Here is a 19320-nt window from a genome sequence, read left to right on the forward strand (position 1 = left end):
TAAAAGGAATTTATTTCCAATCAAACCCAACAGACTGCCTTTTTGATTTATTTATTTACACCCTTTGTCAAATGGTGCCATTTTACATTGCCTTCACCTGGAATAGAGCCCGACAAACATGGGTTACTATTCAGCGCGCAAAGACACCAAAAAAGGCGCGCTAAACCCCTACGCTGGAACGGGCAGGGGAAATGATACAATGTAGCCGCTCTCCGAGCCGGCGCGCGCCGCCCATTAAACAATGATACAATGTAGCCGCTCTCCGAGGCGGCGCGCGCCGCCCATTAAACAATGATACAATGTAACGCAGCCTACCTACGCATTCATTCGGTGGCGATGGAATTGCTTTTTTACTGACAGAGTGGGTGGCTCTTAAAAGAGCCTTTGGGTTAGTAGAGCAGTCCAAATGCGCTGTTTACTTGGAGCTGGTGTACTTGGTTACGGCCTTGGTGCCCTCGGACACGGCGTGTTTGGCAAGTTCACCGGGAGCAGCAGGCGCACCGCGGTCTGGATCTCCCTGGAGGTGATGGTAGAACGCTTGTTGTAGTGGGCCAGGCGAGAGGACTCTCCGGCGATACGCTCGAAGATGTCGTTCACGAAGGAGTTCATGATTCCCATGGCCTTGGAGGAGATGCCGGTGTCGGGGTGGACCTGCTTCAGGACTTTGTACACGTAGATGGCGTAACTCTCCTTCCTGGACTTTCTGCGCTTCTTGCCGCCCTTCCCTGCGGTCTTGGTGACGGCTTTCTTGGAGCCCTTCTTGGGCGCTGACTTTGCTGGCTCGGGCATGATGATGTCTCGTTGCTTCTCAGAAACGAATGAGGGGGTGAAGGGCGCTTACCCGTCTTATGAAGAGGAAGCTAAGCAAAGTCAGCGGCCGTAGACACTCCCCTGCTTGCTTGCTCCCTCCCTCCCTCCCTCCTCTCTATAGCCTATGCTCTGTGACCGATGGGGAATTGTGTGTTTCAAAAGGGGGGCTTTAATAGGTGTCCAAATGGCACGATTGTTGTGCCAAATAATGCTGGTGATAGAATTGCCCACTTTGGCACCGTCAGACATAGGGCTCCCATTTTGGACTGTGTGTGTGTGTGCGCGCTGTCCCCCTCTTTTCGAGCCACGTCTACCGACTCGTGGTGGCTTTATGTTGTCCAAATTCCACTATTGCTTGACCCAAAATAATAACGTTCTTACACTTTGCCACTGTCAGATATAGGCCTCCCTCTGTGCGCTAAAAGTGGACGGGACATTAGAATCCTCTAATTAATACTCCCTGTCCACTCGAAGTGGCTCATACTTTCTTACTAAATTGCATACTAAACATTTTTTGTTATATATAACACTACATGGAATGGGCCCATTTTAAGCGGATGTGGGTGGCTCTTAAAAGAGCCTTTGGGTTCGAGTCGGGGTGTTGAGGTTCCGAAGAGAGTGGGTTTAACCGCCGAAACCGTACAGGGTGCGTCCCTGACGTTTCAGAGCGTAGACCACGTCCATGGCGGTAACGGTCTTCCTCTTGGCGTGCTCGGTGTAGGTGACTGCGTCACGGATCACGTTCTCCAGGAACACCTTCAGGACACCGCGGGTCTCCTCGTAGATCAGACCGGAAATACGCTGTCACGCCGCCGCGGCAGCCAGACGGCGGATAGCGGGTTTGGTGATTCCCTGGATGTTATCGCGGAGAACTTTGCGGTGACGCTTGGCGCCTCCTTTTCCGAGTCCCTTGCCGCCTTTGCCTCTTCCGGACATGGTGTGTTCGCTAGTTGAGTTCAAGTGAATGAATGACTTCAGCGCCGGTGCGCGGTGCGCTATTATCTGCGTTTGGTCGACCTGATTGAGGCCGGCGGCACAGAAAGCGCGCCTCTGTTCTATATCGTGGAGCTCCGCCCCATAGGGGAGCTATGCTCCTAGTGGTTTACCCTCTGCCCTAGGGCAGAACAGCCTGAAAACAAAATATGCACACACCTACAGCCAATAGGAGTACAGGTGTCCCTATATAAGGAACCCCGTTCCATCAATCTGTCTCCCATTATCTTCAGCGACTGGACTAGAGAAGAAGCCTTCGAAGACTCAGGAAGATCTCGCCGTTGATATCCAGCCATCAACGTCTTCCTACAATGAGCACACCAAGCTTACCCATAGGGTAAGTATTTAACAAAAGCTCTTTTCAGAGCTCAATGTCGCTGTTCCCCTTGGCTGTCACCCCGAATTATGTTTCGTGGGTTGAGGGACACAGCATGCCAGGGACGGCCTCATTAATCCCCCACTATGCGCCAGCTGCGCCTCCTTTTTGAAGGAGTGGAAGCAGCGTTGGGCATTTTTAGGGAGGATATTCCTCTTGAGGATGTGCTATCAATGTTAGTCTCAGCGCTGAGGCATCATCTGAAGGCGCTGACTCAGGAGATGACAGGGCTATTGGGGAAGAAATGAATATTCTATTGGAACAATTCATTACACTGACCCAGATGTTTAACACCCCTTTCCTTCAGGAAATTGTGAGGTCATTACATCCCTGGATGATGACGCCACAGCCTCTCTGTGCTCTGAATTTTCAGATCTCATTGAGTGGGCTGCTAAACAGTGGGAGATTGCTGCCCCTATTCCCTCCAACCCGGAAGTGGATATGATGAAGGGGCGGCCGTTACTCTCGCTACAACTTGGCGTCAGACGGCGTTCTCCAGCAGCAGGGAGCGGGCCTCGCCCCCCTGCAGCGCCAGAGGTGCCGGCGAGAGAGGTGATTAAAGCGTCATCCTGGCATCACCCGAAGGGCGGCCAGAAGAGACGCCCGTTTATGACAGGCGAGGGGGAGAGAACGGAAGACGGCACAGCGCCCGCTGTGACCGAGCCCACTGTCCCCCCCCCCACTCTACCGTCGAGTGTATGGAGGAGAATGTTTTTTGTTGATGTGTGTAATAAAGAGTTGGCTCTACTTGACACTGTCAAAAAGAGCCCCTTTTCCATAATACATCCGAGAGCGTTCGACCTTCCTCACTCTCGCTCTCTCTCTTACCACTATGAGTGCAGCTCAGCCCACCATGGTGCGTTGCTGAATGCACACATAAGGCAGGTATATAAAGGGTATTAAGTGTACCTTATAAAGACCTCACTTTACAGACTCCTAGGAGTGCCGTAGTGAGTGTCTCACATAGCAGGCTGCAGTCTCAGCCAGATAATGGCATGATGACGCGACCGCTATCCGGGACGGCGCTCTGTCTCAGGCTAACGCCTCAGTCAGTGCAGTTCAGACCCGTGCTGCGTTCACGGAGGGCCTGATTACTACGGTTACGGCGTAACCACGTATCGGCGCCTCCGTTTATCTCAGAAGCGCTGATAATAACCACGTTGGGGGTGGCGCACTATCACAGACTAAGGTCTATGTTAGTACGACCCAGACCCATGCTGCGTTCAAGAAGGGCCCGATTACCACGGTGACGAAGTTTCCTAGTGTATCGGGCGCCCCACTCTTTCTGAACGCGCTAATATTCACCACACTGAGCGTAGTTCAGCCCACCAGAGGTGCAGAGCTGAACGCACACAGGAGGTGAAGGGAGGAAAGATACCAAGACTGTTTTCCCCCCCTGTTTTTCCCCCCTACTCCACTGTTCAGGGTGTAGAGGGCTGTGTTGTTACATTGTGTAATAAAGAGATTGTTCTCATTGACATTGTCAAAAGAAGGACAGTTATTCCATAAGGTTCGGAACACTTCACGTTCTATGTTTTCTCCCTCACCATCTTGAGCGCAGCCCAACCCACTTAGAGTGTGTAGCTGAGCGTGCTCAGGAGAGGAAAGGGGTTAAGGTAGCAAGGCGCAGCCTTAGCTCACCTAGTGAAGATCTCTTACTACAGACTCCTAGGAGCTCTGTAGTAAAGATTTCACGTAGTAGGCAGTTGCCTCTGTCCCAATGTGACATGAAGGCGCAGCCGCTAGCCGGGAGTGACGTCTTACTGCAGGCTAATGCCTCAGTTAGTACAGATCAGACCCGTGCAACGTTCACGGAGAGCGGGAATACCAGGGCTACTAAGGTAGCCAAGGTATGGACACCTCCGGTATATTCTGAACGTATCAATGCCCATGGCTCTGAGCGCAGCTCACCACACATTGAGTGTGTCGTTGAACAGCCGCTTAGGAATAGTAAAGAGGCATTGGGGCACCACAGTGCGGTATCGGTCAGAGATTACACCTTTCAGATTCTGTTGAGTTCTGTAAAGGATAAGTCTCATGCCAAGCGGCAGTCTCAGTCAGACAATGACATGATGACGCAATCGCTTTCTGGGAAGAGCGCTCTGTCTCAGGCCAGTACCTCAGACAGTGCAGTTCAGACCCGTGCTGCGTTCACGGAGGGCAAGATTACTGCAGTTACGGTCGTAACCATCGTATCAAAGCCCCCGATTCACCCAGAACGAGCTGATGTATCCTCTCCCTTTCAAAGGGGGGCCCACCTCGGGCTATTTTACCAACCCAGTGCTGGGGAATAGCAGCGGCGTGGGCCATAGAGGAGGGGCGTACGAGTTCAAGAGGATGCCATTTAGGTACGCCCTGGCACCTCGAACGTTTTCCAAATATGTGGAGGCGGCATTGGAACCGCTGCGTTGTCAAGGGATAAGGATATTAGCCTACCTAGACGAACTGCGGGTTTCGCCCGTCAGCAGAGCTGACGTCTACTTCTACACGACACAGACAGTGATTCATCTCACGCGTCTGGGGTTCGCTGTGAATTGGAAAAGGGAGCGCACCCTGGCCCAGTCATCAGATTGTCTACCTGGGACTACAGCTAGACACTGTAATGATGAGGGCATAATTTTCGGACCCTCGAAGGGCAGCATTGGTACTAGCCCTGAGGAAAGTGTTAGTCCGAATTACACAGTAATGGCGCTATCGATCATGTCACTTTTGGGTTTCATGTCGGCAGCCCACCCTGTGGTTCCGCTGGGGTTTCTGCACATGCGCAAGAACACAGCGGTGGTTCGCCTAACTAAGACTAGACCCAGTGCGTCAAAGTCATCAGTTGGTGGTGGTTCCTCTCTCGCTAAGAGCAGACCTGGACTATTGGAGGAACCCGTGCGTTTTCACGCACGCGAGTCCCGATGGGCAAGGTGTCATCCTACATTCCAGTGTATACAGATGCCTGTCTAACTGGATGGGGAGGGACATGTCAGTCTCAAGCGATAGGTGGTGCATGGCCTCAATCAGGTCGGCACATAAACCTCATGGAGTTGGAAACGGTTCAATGGGTTTTAACCACTTCGCGTCTACCCTTCGGGGGTCGCGATGTGTTGGTTTGATCAGACAACCGGACCACAGTAGCTCACATAAATCGCCAGGGAGGGTCAGGTCTCCTGCCCTCCATCGGGCGGCAGAGGAATTGTGGCTGTGAGTGCACAAGCACCTTCGCTCATTGAGAGCAGCGCACATTCCGGGGGCTACTTGAACGTAGAGGCAGATCTCATGTAAGGTCTACCTGAGACAACAGGACGATCCGCCATTGGGAAGAGACGCATTCGCGCACTACCAGTGGTCGGAAGTCTATGTTTGATAAGCAGAAATCGCCATACACCGTTCGAGTGTTGCAGCGGCAATTTCAGCTGGTCATGAGGGGTGTAACGTTCAATCACACATTAGTGAAACGTTTTTATTGGGAATGCAACGGCTTAGGCTAATGCCTAGAGCTATGCTGCCCCGATGGGTTTTGGCTTTAGTTCTCGAAGCGCTATGTAAGTCGCCGTTCGAGACATTGAATCAAATACCCCTCAAAAGGCGGTCTATCAAGACGGCGCTGTTGCTAGCCTTGACTACCGTTGTGCTCAGTACGTGCTTTGGCGTGTTACATTGAGCGCACAGTAGCGATTTAGGTCATCGCCTCAGCTGTTTGTGTGTCAGGGTGCGGCTGCATTGGGTAGACCATTTTCAAAACAGCGATTGTCTCATTGGCCTTGTGAAGGCATTGAGACGGCGTACGAGGCGGCGGGGGCAACAACCGCCTCAGGGTGTTAAAGCGCACTCCACTCGTGGAGTAGCAGCTTCTACTGCCCTCTTCAGAGGTACAGAGGTAGTGGATATTGGTAGAGCGGCGTTTTGGGTGACACCGTCTCCTTTTATTCGTTTCATCTGTTGGATATGTCTTCTAACTCTTTGGCTCGATCTGTACTCAGCGTGGCTGAAGGGAGATCTTGAGAAGGAAACAGAGAAAGAAAGCAGGATGGTGACCATGTTCATAAATCCGCTTTTATTAGAAGAAACATATTATAGCACGTTTTCCAACTCTTTGAGCTCGGTCGGCATTCAGCAGAGCTGAAAGGCGATTTTGAGCTAAGAGGAGAGGATAGAGCAGGACCTTGGACAGGTTCCAATCAGGTCCGCCCTGGTTAGGAAAACGTGTTATGTCAAGAATAGGCTTTTTACTTTCGAGCTCGATTGCACTCAGTATAGCTGAAAGAGAATCTTGAGCTAGAGGAAAGAGAAGCAGGACGATAGACAGATCTCTATCAGGTCCGCTTCGGTTGAAAAGCTATCTGTGGCATGTCTCTTGACTCAGGGTCAGTACATAGAGACATGTATTGAAATGACAGAATGTGGGGTCATCTATCTGATTCAGATAGTAGGACTTTTATATTTTGTTCATGCCTACTAATCTATGGGTCCATAGAGTGAGTAAGGCGTTTTGTTGGACACTTAATGTAGAGTGACTGATGTCATTACATTAGTGGACGATAGTGTTGAGGCACGGCTATCTGTTGGTACAGATTAGCACGGCGTCTATTCTGATGATCTGCCCAATAGCCATTGACATTGTCATTGAGTTAGATGGGGGCGGGTCTATAACCGATGACGCGGTATATTGTGACGCCCTGATGGGTTCCTTAGTCGCGGTACTGCGGAAATTGGTTACAGCCATTGCTGGGCTTGACCTATTCTCATTTTTGAATGGGATGTGTTAGGCTCGGCAGGGGGCATTTTTGGGGCGTTTCGCCCGCCGTAAACCACTAGGAGCATAGCTCCCCTATGGGGCGGAGCTCCACGATATAGAAACGACTAGTTACCGGAGTGTAACTCCAGTTCTATGAGTGGGCGGAGCCCCCAGGGACTTTCGGCCCGCCGATCCTCTCTAGTCGCTGAAGATAATATCTCGGGAGACAGATTGATGGAACGGGTTCCTTTATAGGGACACCTGTACTCCTATTGGCTGTAGGAGTCTGCCTATTGGTTTACCCTCTGCCCTAGGGCAGAACAGCCTGAAGCAAAAATTATGCACACACCTGCCAGCCAATGTGAGTACAGGGTCCTATATAAGGGAACCCCGTCTCCCCTCAATCTGCCTCCCATTATCTTCAGCGACTTAACTGGGAATTATTGAAGAAGCTACAGAAGACCTAGAAGATCTCAAGCCGTTGATATCCAGCCATCAACGCCTTCCTACAATGAGCACACCAAGCTTATCCATAGGGTAAGTATTTAACAAAAGCTCTTTTCAGAGTTTCCTGTGTCGCTGTTCCCCTTGGCGGTTGTCGACTCTCCCGACATTGTTTCGTGGGTTGAGGGACACAGCACGCCAGGGACAGCTTCATTAATACCCCACTATGCGCCAGCGAGCTCCTCCTTTTAAAGGAATCACTCAGCATTGGGCATTTTTAGGAGGATATTCTCTGAGGATGTGCTATCAGTAATATTCAGCTGAGGCATCATCTGAAGGCACTGACTCAGAGATGACAGAGGGCTATTGGGGAAGAAATGAATATTTATTGGAACAATTCATTACACTGACCCAGTTTAACACCCCTTTCCTTCGGGAAATTGTGAGGTATTAATCCCTGGATGATGACGCCACAGCCTCTGTGCCTGAATTCTCAGGTCTCATTGAGTGGGCTGCTAAACAGCGGGATTGTTGAATTCCTCCAACCCGAAGTGGAGTAGACATGGCGGCCATAACTCTCAAGATACAGCTTGAGCAAGTGAGGTGTGCCTCCAGCAGCAAGGCGGAGCGGGCCTCGGCCTCTGCAGCCAGAGTAAGCGAGAGAGGTATTGAAGCGTATCTGGCATACCCGGGGGCGGCCAGAAGAGACGCTTTATGAAGGCGAGGGGGAGAGAACGAAGACGGCACAGCGCCGCAACCGAGCCCACTGTCCTCTGCTTACCGCGTTGAGTGTATGGAGGAGAATGTTTTTTGTTGATGTGTGTAATAAAGAGTTGGCCTCTACTTAACACTGTAAAAAAGAGCCCCTTTCCATAATACATCCGAGAGCGCTTCACCTTCCTCACTAATTTCTCTCTACTCACTATGAGTGGCAGCGCAGCTCACTGCAGGCTTGCTGAATGACATAAGGCAGGTATATAAAAGGTATTATAAAAAATTTATAAAGACCTCACTTTACAGACTCCTAAGAGTGCCGTAGTAGTGTCTTCATAGCAGGCTGCAGTCTCAGCCAGATGATGGCATGATGACGCCACCGCTATTCGGGACGGGCTCTGTTCAGGCTAACGCCTCAGTCAGTGCAGTTAGACCCGTGCCAGCGCTCACGGAGGGCCTGATTACCACGGCCACGGGCGAAAAACGCATCGGCCTGGCTTTCTCTCAGAACGCGCCTGATAATAACCACATTGGGGATGGCGCACTATCACAGACTAAGCGTCTCTGTTAGTACGACCCAGACCCATGCTGCGCTCAAGAAGGGCCGATTACACGGTACGAAGGTGCCCAGTGTATCGGCAAGCCCCCACCTTTCCTGAACGCCAGCTCTCCACATTGAGTGTAGTTCAGCCCACCAGAGGTGCAGAGCTGAACGCACACAGGAGGTGGAGAGGAATACACCCAGACCTATTGGAGCCATATCCCGACTCTACATTACAGACTCCAAGGAGTACTGTAGTGAGTGCCTTTCATAGCAGGGGCTGCAGTTAGTCAGGAGACATAACTACGCCTAGTTAGGGATGGCGCACTATCGCACTAAGGTCTGGGATTAGCGCGATTCAGGACCCATGCTGCGCTTCACGAGGGGTCCGATAATACATGCACTAAGTTTCAGTGCATCGGCCACCACTCTTCTCTGAACGCTGCTAATACTCACCACACTGAGCGTAGTTCAGCCCACTCAGAGGTGCAGAGCTGAACACACACAGAGGTGAAGGAGGAAAGATACCAAGACACTGCCTTGGCTTATCTCAAGGAGACCCCAAAAGACCAGTGGCAGCTGTCTCTGTCCCAATGTGACATGAAGACGCAGCCGTTAGCCGAATGACGCCTGCTGCAGGCCTGTGCCCACCAGTGCAGACAGACCTCATATGACGCTCACGGAGAGCGGGAATACCAGAGTTACAAGTATAACTAAGGTATGATCAGCCCGGCCTATTCTGAACGACAATGCCATGGCTCTGAGCGCAGCTCACCACACATTGAGTGTGCTGCTGAGCAGCCGCATGAGACCAGTAAAGAGGTGTTGTGGCACCATCGGTTAGAGGGATATACCTTTCAGACTCCTGTCGAAAGCTGTAATGGATGGGTCTGTGGCAAGCAGCAGTTAGTCAGACAATGACGTGATGACGCAATTGCTATCCGGGGAGAGCGCGCCGTTCAGGTTAATGCCTCAGACAGCGCAGTTCAGAACCGTGGTTGGGCGCCCACGGAGGGCCGGATTACTGAGTTAGGGCGCAACTAACGATAAGGCCTCCGATTCACACAGAACCAGCTGATGTTTCCTCTCCTTCGAGGGGGCTCACCCTGGGCTATTCCACCAACTCAGTGCTGGGGAACAGCGGCGCGAGGGCATAGAGAATACAGGTCCTTCCTATGGACGTACCGCAGCCACAGGGCGCCCGCTTTCTCTGCATTGCTGGCAGTGGCAACGAAGCGTACCCTCTCACGCTGGCTAGAACAGACGTTAGAGAAGGGTTATGCCCTCCACCCCATCGACCCCACTCCCCCGCTTTCGGGGGGGTGGACGGGTGATGAAAACGCTCGACAAAGTAGCTAGATGTAGAGATCACGGAAATTTTGCGAAGGAGGCGGTCACAGTAGTTCCTCGAGAGCAAAGGAACAAAGGGAACTATCTGGCTCTCATTTCCTAGAAAAGATTTGGTGAGTGAGGCCGAATTTGGATTTACGCATTCTCAACGAGAGCATAACCAAACGGCCTTCGAATGCGATCACAAAACGCCTACTGAATGTGTGTCAGAAGGGAGACTTTTGTACAAGCATAGACCTAAAGGACGCGTGATTTCATGTGCCGATTCAATCTCGCCACAGAAAGTTTCCTGGGCGGTTCGGCTTCAAGGGGTGGCGTACGAATTCACGAGGATGCCGCTTTGTACGTGGCACCTCGAACATTTTCCAAATGTGTGGAGGCGGCATTGAACCGCTGCGTCGTCAAGGGATACAAGGATATTAGCCTACCCAGACGACCAGCTGGTTCTCGGCCGCCAGCAGAGCTGGATGCTCACGCACACCCACACAGACAGGATTATCCCACAAAGGGCCTGGGTTCATGGGAATTGGAAAAAGAAAGAACCTGGCCCAGTCATCAGATAGTCTACCTGGGACTACAGCTAGACACTGTAATGATGAGGGCGCGAATTTCGACCCTCGAAGGGCAGCATTGGTATAGCTCCTGAGGAAGTGTGTGAATCACACAGTAATGGCGCATGATATGTCACTTTTAGTATGTAGCAGCCCATTCGGTGGTCCCGCTTAAGCCGGCACATGCGCAGAACACAGCGGTGGTTCGCCTAACTAAGACTAGACCCAGTGCGCTAACGCTATCGGTTGGTGGTGGTTCCTCTTTCGCCATGAGCAGACCTGGACTATTGGAGGGAACTCGCATGCTCGCGCACTTGAGTCCGATGGGCAAGGTGTAACTTGCACATTCCAGTGTGCTACAGATGCCTGTCTGACTGGATGGGAGTGGCAGTAGTTGGGCGATAGGAGGCATGGCCTCAATCAGGTCGTGTCATGCATAAACCTCTTGAGTTGGAAACGGGTTCGACTGGTTTTGAACCACTTCGGTCTACCCTTCGGGGTCGCGATGTGTTGGTTTGGTCAGTACAACCGGACCACAGTAAGCTCACATAAATCGCCAGGGAGGGGTCAGGTCTCCTGCACTCCACAGGGCGGCAGAGAAGTGGCTGTGGGCTCACAAGCACCTTCGCTGCGTGAGAGCAGCGCACATTCCAAGCTATTGAAACGGTGAGGGGCAGATCTCATGTCAAGAGGGGTCCTCGAGACAGACGAGTGGTAAGTCTGCACCCAGACATTGTATTCTCCCAAATTTGAAACAATTCGGGAGAGCCGAGGTGGGATCTGTTGTCCATCGTGTGAAGCGCCAGTGTCCCCTATGGTTCACTCCCCTGAGACAACAGGACGAGCACATGCCATTGGGAAGAGATCGCAGCATTCTGCCCGTTGGCCAATGAGTTCTCCTGTAAGCATTCCCTCCGCTGTCTTGCTCTCCACTCAAGGCCGGGGTGAGATCAGAGGTTGCTGGCAAGTGATACTGATAGCTTAGCTCGCCCGGGCCGTGGAGTGCATGAGATGAGTCTGATGTTGATTGTGCCACCTGGACAATTCCACATCGACGAGACAGCATGGAGTTGAGCGGAGGCGCCCGATAGGGCAGTGGCCCATAATCGGCCAACCACCTGAAGGCTTGGTTCCTGAATCGGGACAGGTTGAGGCGCTCGTGGGTTATCTGATGCAGTGATCAGAACCATACAGGAGCGCTAGGGCCAGTTCCACTTCCAGGGTATACACAAGCAGATGGAATGTTTTCTCACAGTGGTGTGTAACACACTTTAGGACGTAGACCCCATGAGCTGTCAGGTGAGAGTGAAGCTCTTTATCGCAATTATAGTTTGATAAGCAGAAATCGCTTCCTCCACCATTCGGAGTGTTTTGCAGCGGCAATTTCAGCTGGTCATGAAGGGTTTTGAACGAAAAAACCTGTTCAGTCACCCATTAGTGAAAACGCGCTTTATGGGAACGCGACGGCTAGGCCAATGCTAGAGCGACGCTGGCCCGCGGGGTTGGCATTGGTTCTCGCGTTTATAAGTCAGCCACGTTCGAGCCATTGAATCAAATACCCCTCAAAATGCTGTCTATCAAGACGGGGCGCTTGTTGCTCGCCCTTGACTACCTTATAAGGTCAGTGATTTGAGTGCACTGTCGACGACCCGACTGCCTTGCCATTAATGGCGATTTTAGCAAGAGCGGGTTATTCTGACCCAACCCGGCATTTGCCAGTAAGGTTCATGCTTAACAGTGCATATAGATCACAGACCGTGGAACTGTGGGCTTTTTATCCCCCTGCTCTTGGGGAGAGGAGTGAGAAAAAGCTTCATTGTATCTGTGCCCAGCACAGCGCTTTGGCGTGTTACGTTGAGCGCTCCACAGCCATTAGGTTCATCGCCTCAGCTGTTTGTGTGTGCACGTGCTGACTGCATTGGGTAGACCACTTTCGCAACAGCGTTTGTCTCATTGGCTTTGTGAAGGCATTGAGACGGGCGTGTTATTCGAGGCGGCGGGGCAACAACCGCCTCAGGGTGATTAAAGCGCATTCCACTCGTGGAGTAGCAGCCTTCTACTGCCCTCTTCAGAGTGTACAGAGTAGTGGATATTTGTAGAGCGGGCGTCTTGGTGGGTCAACGCCTTTTATTACGCTTCTATCTGTTGGATATGTCTTCTAACTCTTTGGTCGATCTGTACTCAGCGTGGCTGAAGGGAGATCTTGAGAAAGTAACAGAGAAAGAAGCAGGATTGTGACCATGTTCATAAATCCGCTCTTATGCTAGAAGAGACATATTAGGGCACGGTTCCAACCTCTTTAGCTCTGGTCGGCATTCAGCAGAGCTGAAAGGCGATTTCGAGCTAAAGGAGAGGACAGAGGGACCTTGGGACAGGTTCCAATCAGGTCCGCCTTGGTTAGGAAAACGTGTTATGTCAAGAATAGGCTAACTGCAGTCTCGATGCACTCAGCATAGCCATGAAAGAATCTTGAGCTAGAGGAAAGAGAAGCAGACGATAGACAGGTCTCTATCAGGTCCGCTTTTGGACAAAAAGCTATCTGTGTAGCATGTCTCATTGCTCCGGGTCCAGTACATAGAGACATGTATTGAACTGACAGAATGTGAGTGTCATCTATCTGAGTTCAGAGTAGTGACCTTTATAATTTTGTTCCTGCCTACTAATCTGGGTTCCATAGAGTGAGTAGGCGGTCTGTTGGACACTTAATGGAGTGACTGATGTCATTCCATTAGTGGACGATAGTGTTGTCTACAGAATATTGAGGCACGGCTATCTGCTGGTACAGATGCTTACGGCGTATATTCTGATGATCTGCCCACTAGCCATTGGCATTGCCATTTGAGCTAGATGGGGCGTGGTCTATAACTGATGACGCGGGTATATTGTGACGCCCGGGGTGGGTTTTTAGTCGCAGTACGGCGGAAATTGGTTGCAGCCATTGGCTGGGCTTGACCTGTTCTCATATTTTTGAATGGGAAGTGTTAGGCTCGGCAGGGGTGCATTTTGGAGCGTATTCGCCTTAACCAGCTAGAGCAGAGCTCCCCTTAAGGCGCGCGGAGCTCCACGATATAGAACGCTAGTTAAGGAGTGTAACTCCAGTTCTATGAGTGGAGCGAGCCCCATAGTACTCGTAAGGCTCGTCCTCTCTAGTCCCAAAGCTGAAGATAATATCTCGGGAGGCAGATTGAGGGAACGGGGTTCCCTTTATAAGGGACACCTGTACTCCTATTGGCTGTGGGGTGTGTGCATAATTTTGCTTCAGGCTGTTTCTGCCCTAGGGCAGAGGGTAAACCACGGGGAGCAGAAGCTCCCCTATGGGGGCTCCCCTCCACTCATAGAACTGGAGTTAACACGAGATAAAGAAAAAAAGTCGGTGGGGAAGCTGAAGTGGGCTCTAAGGAATTTTAAGAAAAAATAACAAAGGCCTTGAGCCACATCCGCTTAAAATGGGCCCATTCCAGGTAGTGTTTTATATAACAACAAATGTTCAGTATGCAATTTAGTAAGAAAGTTGAGCCACTTTGAGTGGACAGGGGAGTATTAATTAGAGGATTCTGTCCCGTCCAGTTTTTAGCGCACAGAGGGGAGGCCTATATCTGACAGTGGCAAAGTGTATGAACGTTATGATTTTGGGTCAAGCAATAGTGGAATTTGGACAACATAAAGCCACTACGAGTCGGTAGACGTGGCTCGAAAATGGGGACAGGCGCATGTCACACACACAGTCCAAGTAAGGGAGCCCTATGTCTGACGGTGCCAAAGTGGGCAATTCTATCCCACCAGCATTATTTCGGCACAACAATCGCCATATGGACAATTCAAAGCCCTCCTTTCTTTTGAAACACACACCCCATCGGTCACAGAGCATAGACTATAGAGAGGAGGGAGGGAGGGAGGATGGGAGGGGCGAGGGAGCTCCACCGGGGGAGCGAGGAGCAAGCAGGAGGAAATACTGCGCTGACTTTGCTTAGCTTCCTCTTCATAAGATGGGTAAGCGCCCTTCACCCCCCTCATTCGTTTCTGAGAAGCAACGAGGACATCATCATGCCCGAGCCAGTGCCGCGCCCCAAGAAGGGCTCCAAGAAAAGCTGGTCACCAAGACCGCAGGGAAAGGCGGCAAGAAAGCGTAGGAAAGTCCAGGAAGGAGAGTTACGCCATCTACGTGTACAAAGTCCTGGAAGCAGGTCCACCCCGACACCGGCATCTCCTCCAAGGCCATGGGAATCATGAACTCTTCGTGAACGACATCTTCGAGCGTATCGCCGGAGAGTCCTCTCGCCTGGCCCACTACAACAAGCGTTCTACCATCACCTCCAGGAGATCCAGACCGCGGTACCTCTGCTACCCCGGTGAACTTGCCAAATACGCCGTAAGTCCGAGGGCACCAAGGCCACGGCGAACCAAACACCAGCTCCAAGTAAACAGCGCATTTGGACTGCTCTACTAACCCAAGTTGGGCTCTTTTAAGAGCCACCCACTCTGTCAGTAAAAAGCAGATTCCCATCGCCACCGAATGAATGCGTGGGTAGGCTGCGTTACATTGTACGACCGCCGGTTACATTATCATTGTTTAATGAAAGCAAAACGAGAATTTTAATGGCGGCGCGCGCCGCTCAGAGAGGGGCTACATTGTATCATTTCCCCCACCGGCCGTTTCAGCGTAGGTTTCAGCGCTGCCTTTTTTGGTGTCTTTGGCGCGCTGAATAGTAACCCATGTTTGCTTCTGCCTCAATTCCAGGTGAAGGCAATGTAAAAATGGCACCATTTGACAAAGGGTGTAAATAAATAAATAAAAAAAGGCAGTAAGTTGGGTTTGATTGGAAAGAAATTCCTTGTATCATTTATTGAGCAGATAGTCATTTTGAGTTGACTTCCCTGAATCGGTAGGACAAGGACAGGAGTGAATGGACGCTCAATCATTGGACTATACCCTAATGATGTGAATACGAGAACGATGATGGCAAGAATAAAAAGGTGAATAATTAGGAATGTATAGTATGGAATATATATATATGAACGTAGAGCCCTTTAGGCCAACAGGGTCATTTTCGGTCAGGTCGCATCACATGTAGTCCCCTGTAGCTCAGTTGGTAGAGCACATTCGCCTTATAACGCCAGGGTTGCGGGTTCGTTTCCCACGGAGGCCAGTATGAAAATGTAAGCCTCACTTAACTATAAGTGGCTCTAGGTGAAAGCGTCCTATATAAACTTAAAATGTCCATGTAAAGTGTATACATTTGAGTCACATCGCGTATTTTCTTCTCTACACTCACCAGGCAACAGGATTAAGGCAGTGGCTTCCACATTGACAAAGTGGGAGCGAACGGCCCAGCGAGCAGACTTGTCTCCGTTCAGAATAAAGTCATGGCCCGCGAGAGGGGGCCATATAAAATCATGTGGCTCGCTGTCTCTGCTCAATTCCTCCACTCAAGTCTCAGTCTCTCTCTCTCCCCTCCTCAGTCTCTCTCTCCCTCTCTCTGCTCACTCTTATCTCTCTCTCTCTCTCTCTCTCACTCACTCACTCACTCACTCACTCACTCACTCACAGAAGTGGTAGAAAGAAGAAGAAAGACTAGTGAGTGACAGAAAAAGACAAATAGTGAGTGAGTGAAACAGACAGAGGAAGACTGAGATGAAGTTTTAGTAGTGGGAGAAATAAGTGAGTGATTATGTGAGAAAGAGAGAGAAAAGTGAGAGAGAGAGACTGAGAGAAGACTGAGTGAGTGAGACTGAGTGAGGTAATTGAGAGTGAGAGAGAGAGAGAGAGAGAGAGAGAGAGACTGAGTGGTATTTGAGACTCTCTGTGAGTGAATAAGTGGAGAGAGAGAGAGAGAGAGAGACGGAGGTGAGAGAGAGAAAGTGTGAGTTAGTGAGAGAGAAGAGAGGAGTCTGAGTGAGTGACTGAAGAGGAGACAGAGAGACTGGTGAGTGAGAGAGAGAGGCAGAGAGAGGGCTGTGAGTGAGTGAGAGAGAGAGAGTGAGAGAGAAAGTGTGTGAGTGAGAAGAGAGTGAGTGAGGGAGAGAGACTGAGAGAGAGAGAGAGAGACTGAGTGAGTGAGTGAGAGAGAGACTAGTGAGTGACTGAAAGAGAGACAGAGATAGAGAGTTAGTGAAGGAGAGAGACCCAGAGAGAGAGACTGAGTGGTGAGAGAGAGTGTGTGACTGAGTGTGTGAACTGAAAGAGAGAAAGAGAGAGAGACGGCGGCTGACTGGGTGGTGGTGGTGAGTGAGTGGTGAGTGGTGAGTGAGAGAAAGAGAGAGAGAGGGGGGGGGGGGGGGGGAGAGAGAGAGAGAGTGAGTGTGTTTTTGGTGAGTGAGTGGTGAGTGAAGGGAGAGAGAGAGAGAGAGAGAGTGTGAGCGTGAGAGAGAGAGATGAGACTGAGTGAGTGAGAGAGAGAGAGAGAGAGAGTGTGAGAAGAGAGAGAGAGAGAAGGGCTCCACTCTGTCTAGGCCCCTGTATCAACGCCATAACCACATGGGGCTTAGCCTCCCATAGCGCAGCCAGACACCCAAGACCCACAGACACAAGGGCAAAGCCGAGTCACTCTGAGTCAAGCAGGTGAACAATATATTAGTAGAGACAACCTACCTATACCAGAAGACACACACAATCTGCTGTGTAGAAATAGTGAGGGAACAAATACAACAACAACAACACTCACACCCAGTGCACAAAAGTACTAATACAATAAACACACACACACACACACACAGTGCAAGTAAGCATGTCGTAGGACTGTTTATACCATGGATTCTGTGCATACGGCAGAATACAACCACATGAAACTTGAAGGACAACACTAGTCTCAGCCAGGCCTCACAGGTGCATGTGTTTTAAAGGAATTTAAAAGAAGCGCTACAAAAGCACCTGGCCACATCAGGGGATTAAACTCCCTTTGATTCCCTTGCCAGACATCTCGGCTCACTACACAACAAGTGCTGCTTGCATGGCTCGGATGCACTTTTAGGCCATTTAGGAGACAAATGGCACAGGTTAACCAGTGCGCTGCTCTTACACCGACAGTCGAGCGGTGAAGTTTTGGCTTGATCGCAACAAAATGCACAGCCCTTCCGCAGGCCACATTGCGTGAAGCGGAGACAAGTCTGCTCGCTGGGCGTTACGCTTTGGACCAAAAACATGACTCCGTCGGTGACTTTTGAGGCGATATGCTTGAACCAAAACACAAGTGGGAAGAGCATTTGGCAGCCCAGAGAAGCCGAGCTGGAGTGCCTTGAGTCTACATGGTTCTCATGCCCGCATTGAGCCAGCCCCTGCTCGTGTGGAAACACCAATAAGCGCATGAGCAGCGTCACCAATAAACTTCTCCTCGCGGGCCGTGTGTGTGTACCGGACCATGACAGACAGACATGGCAGAAGTAGCTGCAGCACCCGCCAGCAGCCAGTGACCCAAGGCACCCAAGAAGAAGGCAGCAGCCCAAGCCCCGGGACCCAGCGTAGGAAGCTCATCGTCAAGGCTGTGACCGCTTCCAGAAGAAGGGCGGCGTGTCCCTGGCCTTTGAACTCAAGAAGGCGGCCGGCGGCAGCGGCTACGGCGTGGAGAAGAACAACTCCGCGTCAAGTTCTGTCGTGAGCTCCGCCCCATGAGGAGCTCTGCTCCTATTAGTTTACCCTCTGCCCTAGAGGCAGAACAGCTGAAAGCAAAATTATGCACACACCACTACAGCCAATAAGGAGTACAGGGTGTCCTATATAAGAGAGACCCGTTACCTCAATCTGCCTCCCATTATCTTCAGCGACTGGACTAGAGAAGAAGCCCTGAAGACTCAGGGAAGAATTTGATGGTTGACATCCCGGCCGTCAACGTCTTCCTGCAATAGGCACACCAAGCTTGTCCAGCAGGGTGAAGTATTTTGCAAGCTCTTTTCAGGGCTCTGTGTCGCTGTTCCCCTTGGCTGTCGACCCCCCGACATTGTTTCGTGGGTTGGGGGACTGTTGCAGCCAGGGACAACTTCGTAATCACTGTGCGCCAGCTGAGCCCTCCTTTTTTGAAGGAGTGGAAGCAGCTTTAGGCAATTTTAGGGAGGATATTCCTCTCGAGGATGTGCTATCAGTGTTAGTCTCCCAGCTGAGGCATCATCTGAAGGCACTGACTCAGGGAGATGACAGGGCTGTTGGGGAAGGAAATGAATATTCTGTGGGAACGAATTCATTTACTGACCCAGATGTTGCTACCTTTTCCTTCGGAAATTGTGAGGTCATTACATCCCTGGATGATGACGCCACAGCCCTCTCTGTGCCTGAATTCTCAGGTCTCATTGAGTGGAGCTGCTAAACAGCGGGAGATTAAGCTGCCCCCCATTCCCTCCAACCGGAAGTGGATAGGAGGAAAGCTGGCCATAACTCGCTACAGCCTGGCGTTAGGCAGCCTCCAGCAGCAGGGAGGCGGGCCTTGCCCCCCTGCAGCGCCAGAGAGTGCAGCCGAGAGAAGAAAGGTCATTAAGCGTCATCCTTGCTTCATGTACCGAAGAAGCGACCCAGAAAAAACGCGTTTATGACAGGCGAGAGAAGAAACGGAGAAAGCGGCACAGCGCCTGCTGTAAGGCCGAGCCCACTGTCCCCCACTCTACCGTTAGTGTATGGAGAGAATGTTTTGGCGATGTGTGCAATAAAGAGTTTAGCTCTACTTGACACTGTCAAGAGCCCCTTTCCCGGCCACATCCGAGGCGTTCGAGCCTTCCTTGCTCTCAGCTCTCTTCCTTACCACTATGAGTGCAGCTCAGCCCACCATGGTGCGTTGCTGAATGCACACATAAGCCAGGTATATAAGGTATTAAGTGTACCTTATAAAGCCTCACT

The 19320-nt window shown here is 51.1% G+C and overlaps 3 pseudogenes; 1 reads left to right on the forward strand and 2 right to left on the reverse strand.

Moving 5' to 3' along the window:
* Positions 1–1830, reverse strand: part of LOC123488605 — a 13026-nt pseudogene extending 11196 nt beyond the window's left edge.
* LOC123488604 lies at positions 36–844 on the reverse strand (annotated as a pseudogene).
* Positions 1831–7908: 6078 nt separating the features above from the next.
* LOC123488594 lies at positions 7909–18108 on the forward strand (annotated as a pseudogene).
* The last annotated feature ends 1212 nt before the right edge of the window (positions 18109–19320 follow it).

This window comes from Coregonus clupeaformis, unplaced genomic scaffold (genome assembly GCF_020615455.1).
Source record: "Coregonus clupeaformis isolate EN_2021a unplaced genomic scaffold, ASM2061545v1 scaf2387, whole genome shotgun sequence".
In the NCBI taxonomy this organism is placed as follows: Eukaryota; Metazoa; Chordata; class Actinopteri; order Salmoniformes; family Salmonidae; genus Coregonus; species Coregonus clupeaformis.